The following is a 6541-nucleotide window of genomic DNA, read 5'->3' on the forward strand; positions in this document are numbered from 1 at the left end:
AAAAAGTGGTTGCTTTCATTTGACTTAAGTTTGTTACTACTTTTTTTTCTGTACTTTTAGTATGTTTTCTTAATTGCTAGGTGCTGGGAAAGCAAGTTGTAGGTAAGCTGACACAACATCTCAACATCTACTGTGAGAAAACTCAGGACAAAAGTAGAATGAATGAGGGCCTAGAGAGAACGCTCCAAATTTGAGCAAGGCCCTGAGTAGAGTGCAAAGACAACAAGGCAAAAAGTTGTAAAACAACACCAGATGAGCAGATGCTGCTGACTTGGCATTTCCGAGGCTTTTCTAGACAGTTAAAAAGAAGCCTAATAGGTGAGTACTGGAGAGGGAGAGATGCTGCACGTCACTGGCACTGCTAGAAGACATGCAAGGTCTTTGGGCACGCAAGTGTCCCAAGGCTGCTTTAACTTGTGTGTCTTAGAGTCATGTTTGCTGGGTACTAGGGTCCCTCTTCTTGACTGTCAGCCAGCACTGTGGCCAAGTGCCACGGTGACTCTTGCAAATGTCCTTAAATGGCTTCTGGCCTGCAGAGATGTCTTAAGCTTGAGAAGTGCAAAGTGTGGAGGTGTGCCAAAATCCTAGCATTTGCATTGGCCGGGAATCGAACCCGGGACTCACGCGTGGCAGGCGAGAATTCTACCACTGAACCACCAATGCCTTGCCCTGTTGCTCGGTGCTGAAAAACGTGGCCAGCCAAATCAGGCCATACAAGATTGCCTTCTTCTGTGCGGATGGCAAAGGTGAGGCTGGCGCCATTTTGCAATTTTTGACATTTCAGCTCAAGCAAGCAAGCCCGGCTAGCTCAGTCGGTAGAGCATGAGACTCTTAATCTCAGGGTCGTGGGTTCGAGCCCCGCGTTGGGCGATCAAAGCTTCTCCTTTTACTTTCTACTAGGCAGAGCGCCTCCAAAACGATTACAAACCATCACCAGGCCATCACTTCCTCTTTCACATGCCACTCCCCACTCCCTTTGCTAACAAACGAAAATGTCATCTCAGCTTTCCCCTTCACTTTTACTCACACAACCTCTTTTAACAACTTTTCAGCAAAAGTGCTTCACCACCCCAAGAAAGAGAAAAACACTCCTTCTTACAATCTTACTCATCTTTCCTATACTACTTTTCTTATCTGCTTTTCCCAGATTTCCGTTGGCTTTACTCCAGTCCTTTTGTCAAGGAGAGACTTACAATCAATCACTTGACAAGGAACAACCACCTGAAAGATACTCATTCTCGTATGCCTGGTGCACACCATGCAATTCCCCATCAGATAGATGGGCCGATAGATCCTTTCCGACAGACACGATCGGATTTCCGTTCGGATTTCCGATCACTACTATGCAAATCCATCAGAAAAACGATCGGAAATCAGATCGGACCTGCCGGAAATCATCTGTTCGACCCATCTATCTGACAGGCATTGGTATGGTGTGTATTAGGCTTTGCACTCCAAAGGTGCTCACATAGCAGTATGAGGAGGGCACTCTGCACACGGCCTGAGATTTAGCTGAGAGGATTGAAAAAAAGGAAGTTGCTCTTTCCCTTAACTTGTTTTTAGATGAGGTACTTCCCAACAAAAGTTACAAACCAAAAAGCCTTTCAGTCCCGGCAAGCAAAAAAAGTGGTTGCTTTCATTTGACTTAAGTTTGTTACTACTTTTTTTTCTGTACTTTTAGTATGTTTTCTTAATTGCTAGGTGCTGGGAAAGCAAGTTGTAGGTAAGCTGACACAACATCTCAACATCTACTGTGAGAAAACTCAGGACAAAAGTAGAATGAATGAGGGCCTAGAGAGAACGCTCCAAATTTGAGCAAGGCCCTGAGTAGAGTGCAAAGACAACAAGGCAAAAAGTTGTAAAACAACACCAGATGAGCAGATGCTGCTGACTTGGCATTTCCGAGGCTTTTCTAGACAGTTAAAAAGAAGCCTAATAGGTGAGTACTGGAGAGGGAGAGATGCTGCACGTCACTGGCACTGCTAGAAGACATGCAAGGCCTTTGGGCACGCAAGTGTCCCAAGGCTGCTTTAACTTGTGTGTCTTAGAGTCATGTTTGCTGGGTACTAGGGTCCCTCTTCTCGACTGTCAGCCAGCACTGTGGCCAAGTACCACGGTGACTCTTGCAAATGTCCTTAAATGGCTTCTGGCCTGCAGAGATGTCTTAAGCTTGAGAAGTGCAAAGTGTGGAGGTGTGCCAAAATCCTAGCATTTGCATTGGCCGGGAATCGAACCCGGGCCTCCCGCGTGGCAGGCGAGAATTCTACCACTGAACCACCAATGCCTTGCCCTGTTGCTCGGTGCTGAAAAACGTGGCCAGCCAAATCAGGCCATACAAGATTGCCTTCTTCTGTGCGGATGGCAAAGGTGAGGCTGGCGCCATTTTGCAATTTTTGACATTTCAGCTCAAGCAAGCAAGCCCGGCTAGCTCAGTCGGTAGAGCATGAGACTCTTAATCTCAGGGTCGTGGGTTTGAGCCCCACGTTGGGCGATCAAAGCTTCTCCTTTTACTTTCTACTAGGCAGAGCTCCTCCAAAACGATTACAAACCATCACCAGGCCATCACTTCCTCTTTCACATGCCACTCCCCACTCCCTTTGCTAACAAACGAAAATGTCATCTCAGCTTTCCCCTTCACTTTTACTCACACAACCTCTTTTAACAACTTTTCAGCAAAAGTGCTTCACCACCCCAAGAAAGAGAAAAACACTCCTTCTTACAATCTTACTCATCTTTCCTATACTACTTTTCTTATCTGCTTTTCCCAGATTTCCGTTGGCTTTACTCCAGTCCTTTTGTCAAGGAGAGACTTACAATCAATCACTTGACAAGGAACAACCACCTGAAAGATACTCATTCTCGTATGCCTGGTGCACACCATGCAATTCCCCATCAGATAGATGGGCCGATAGATCCTTTCCGACAGACACGATCGGATTTCCGTTCGGATTTCCGATCACTACTATGCAAATCCATCAGAAAAACGATCGGAAATCAGATCGGACCTGCCGGAAATCATCTGTTCGACCCATCTATCTGACAGGCATTGGTATGGTGTGTATTAGGCTTTGCACTCCAAAGGTGCTCACATAGCAGTATGAGGAGGGCACTCTGCACTAGTGTTGGGCGAACATCTAGATGTTCGGGTTCGGGCCGAACAGGCCGAACATGGCCGCGATGTTCGGGTGTTCGACCCGAACTCCGAACATAATGGAAGTCAATGGGGACCCGAACTTTTGTGGTTTGTAAAGCCTCCTTACATGCTACATACCCCAAATTTACAGGGTATGTGCACCTTGGGAGTGGGTACAAGAGGAAAAAAAAATTTAGCAAAAAGAGCTTATAGTTTTTGAGAAAATCGATTTTAAAGTTTCAAAGGGAAAACTGTCTTTTAAATGCGGGAAATGTCTGTTTTCTTTGCACAGGTAACATGCTTTTTGTCGGCATGCAGTCATAAATGTAATACATATAAGAGGTTCCAGGAAAAGGGACCGGTAATGCTAATCCAGCAGCAGCACACGTGATGGAACAGGAGGAGGGTGGCGCAGGAGGAGAAGGCCACGCTTTGAGACACAACAACCCAGGCCTTGCATGAGGACAAGAAGCGTGCGGATAGCATGCTTTGTACCACCATGCAGTCATAAATGTAATAAAGATAAGTGGTTCAATAAACAGGGACCACGCGGCAACGCTAACCCAGCAGCAGCACACGTGATGGAACAGGAGGAGGCGCAGGAGGAGAAGGCCACGCTTTGTGAGACACAACAACCCAGGCCTTGCATGAGGACAAAAAGCGTGCGGATAGCATGCTTTGTACCGCCATGTAGTCATAAATGTAATAAAGATAAGAGGTTCAATAAACAGGGACCACGCGGCAACGCTAACCCAGCAGCAGCAGCAGCAGCAGCAGCACACGTGATGGAACAGGAGGAGGCGCAGGAGGAGAAGGCCACGCTTTGTGAGACACAACAACCCAGGCCTTGCATGAGGACAAAAAGCGTGCGGATAGCATGCTTTGTACCGCCATGTAGTCATAAATGTAATAAAGATAAGAGGTTCAATAAACAGGGACCACGCGGCAACGCTAACCCAGCAGCAGCAGCAGCAGCAGCACACGTGATGGAACAGGAGGAGGCGCAGGAGGAGAAGGCCACGCTTTGTGAGACACAACAACCCAGGCCTTGCATGAGGACAAAAAGCGTGCGGATAGCATGCTTTGTACCGCCATGTAGTCATAAATGTAATAAAGATAAGAGGTTCCATAAACAGGGACCACGCGGCAACGCTAACCCAGCAGCAGCAGCAGCAGCAGCACACGTGATGGAACAGGAGGAGGCGCAGGAGGAGAAGGCCACGCTTTGTGAGACACAACAACCCAGGCCTTGCATGAGGACAAAAAGCGTGCGGATAGCATGCTTTGTACCGCCATGTAGTCATAAATGTAATAAAGATAAGAGGTTCCATAAACAGGGACCGGCAACGGTAACCCAGCAGCAGCAGCAGCAGCACACGTGATGGAACAGGAGGAGGCGCAGGAGGAGAAGGCCACGCTTTGTGAGACACAACAACCCAGGCCTTGCATGAGGACAAAAAGCGTGCGGATATAGCAGCAATGCTTTTTGCCGCCATGCAGTCATAAATGTAATACAGATGAGAGGTTCAATAAACAGGGACCGGAAACGCTAAACCATCCCAGATGTTCATCGGTCATGTTACTTGGTTGGGGTCCAGGAGTGTTGCGTAGTCGTTTCCAATCCAGGATTGATTCATTTTAATTTGAGTCAGACGGTCTGCATTTTCTGTGGAGAGGCGGATACGCCGATCTGTGATGATGCCTCCGGCAGCACTGAAACAGCGTTCCGACATAACGCTGGCTGCCGGGCAAGCCAGCACCTCTATTGCGTACATTGCCAGTTCGTGCCAGGTGTCTAGCTTCATGCCCGGTTTCAGGTCCAGCGGTGCCAGCCACAAATCCGTCTGTTCCTTTATTCCCCTCCAAATTTCCTCCCCTGTGTGCTGCTTATCCCCAAGGCAGATCAGCTTCAGCAACGCTTGCTGACGCATGCCAACAGCTGTGCTGCACTGCTTCCACGATCCTACTGCTGCTGGTGCTGGGTTAGCATTTCCGGATGAGGTACAGCTTTGAGATGCGTTGGAGGAGAAGGAGTCAGAGAGGTAGGTGCTGCTGTTGTTATCCAGCTGTTTGCGGCGTGGGCAACACCCGCGCCGTAGCAGGTGAGGAATCGCTGCCAGGCTCCACAAGGTTCACCCAGTGCGCGGTAAGGGAGATGTATCGACCCTGGCCGAACGCACTCGTCCAGGTGTCAGTGGTGAGGTGAACCTTGCAGGCAACGGCATTCTTCAAGCTTCGGGTTATTTAGCTGACCACGTGCTCATGCAACTCAGGCACTGCAGAGCGCGCAAAGTGGTAGCGGCTGGGAACCACGTAACGTGGGATGGCCACTGACATCATGCCCTTGAAGCTGTTTGTCTCCACCACTCGATATGGCAGCATTTCGCAGGCCAGAAGCTTGGCTATGCTGGCTGGCTGTTACTGCCACGGCCCGGGGGTCATTTGCTGGCAATTTCCTCTTGTGCTCAAACATCTCAGAGACAGACAACTCAACCGTAGCGCTGCACACCGAAGGGCTGTTGGTTGTTGTGTTTGATGAACACTGGGAGACCTCAAGAGCACTAGTCCGGAAAGTGACAGTGTCAGCATCGTCTGATGTTTGTGAATGTTGTGAACCACGCAATGGCTGGGCTACTGCTGCTGCTGAGGCGGGTCTGGTGGTGAGTCTGGTGAACCCAAGGGGGGCAGTGTTGCTGGTGGTACCCTGTCCTGCCGCGTTTGCCCACAGAGTGGTATGTTTGGATAGAATGTGGCGGCTCATGCTGGTGGTGGAGAGGTTGTTAATACTTTTCCCCCTGCTCAGGCGGGTCTTGCACACCTTGCAAATCGCCATGGTAACATCCTCAGTGCAGTCTTCAAAGAAAGCCCAGACTTTAACTGGCTGAGGACTCGGACCTCGTGCGTGATGTGCTGGTGCTGCTTAACCCACTGCTGGACGCTTGAGAGGTCATCCAAGTAATTATCTGGTCCTGTTCTTTTGGATCTGTGAGGGTTGTTGTCCTGGACAACATGGGCAGTATTGAGTGGGTTTTCTTGGGTGCTCCCCTGTGGCCTGTACGTGAACCGTCAGGGGAAACACCTCTTCCCTTGCCCCTCCCTCTTTCACCGGATTTCTTCCTCATTTCACTTATCCTTAAAGTACACGCTGACTGGCAGCAGTACAGTGGCAGTACAGAAATGCTATACAGTGGTGGGTGAGCGGTGTACCACTATTGTCAGCAGTGACACAGAGCACAATGCTATACAGTGGCGGGTGAGCGGTGTACTACTGTTCCCAGCAGACACAGAGTGGAAGTAAACACAATGCTATATAGTGTGGCTGAGCCGTGTACACAGAGTGGCATTAAACACAATGCTATATAGTCTGCTATATAGTCACCCCGAACAGGGTGATGTTCTGCAGAACCC

At 49.2% G+C, this 6541-nt stretch overlaps 3 non-coding genes across 3 annotated transcripts; 1 reads left to right on the forward strand and 2 right to left on the reverse strand.

The window, feature by feature from the left end:
- Positions 1–592: 592 nt before the first annotated feature.
- TRNAG-GCC (transfer RNA glycine (anticodon GCC)) lies at positions 593–663 on the reverse strand. The gene has a single exon. It is a non-coding gene; the product is annotated as a tRNA-Gly (tRNA).
- A 134-nt stretch (positions 664–797) lies between these two features.
- On the forward strand, positions 798–870 carry TRNAK-CUU (transfer RNA lysine (anticodon CUU)). The gene has a single exon. It is a non-coding gene; the product is annotated as a tRNA-Lys (tRNA).
- Positions 871–2213: 1343 nt separating this feature from the next.
- On the reverse strand, positions 2214–2284 carry TRNAG-GCC (transfer RNA glycine (anticodon GCC)). Its single transcript has one exon. It is a non-coding gene; the product is annotated as a tRNA-Gly (tRNA).
- Between the last annotated feature and the right edge of the window lie 4257 nt (positions 2285–6541).

This window comes from Hyperolius riggenbachi, chromosome 4 (assembly GCF_040937935.1).
Source record: "Hyperolius riggenbachi isolate aHypRig1 chromosome 4, aHypRig1.pri, whole genome shotgun sequence".
In the NCBI taxonomy this organism is placed as follows: domain Eukaryota; kingdom Metazoa; phylum Chordata; class Amphibia; order Anura; family Hyperoliidae; genus Hyperolius; species Hyperolius riggenbachi.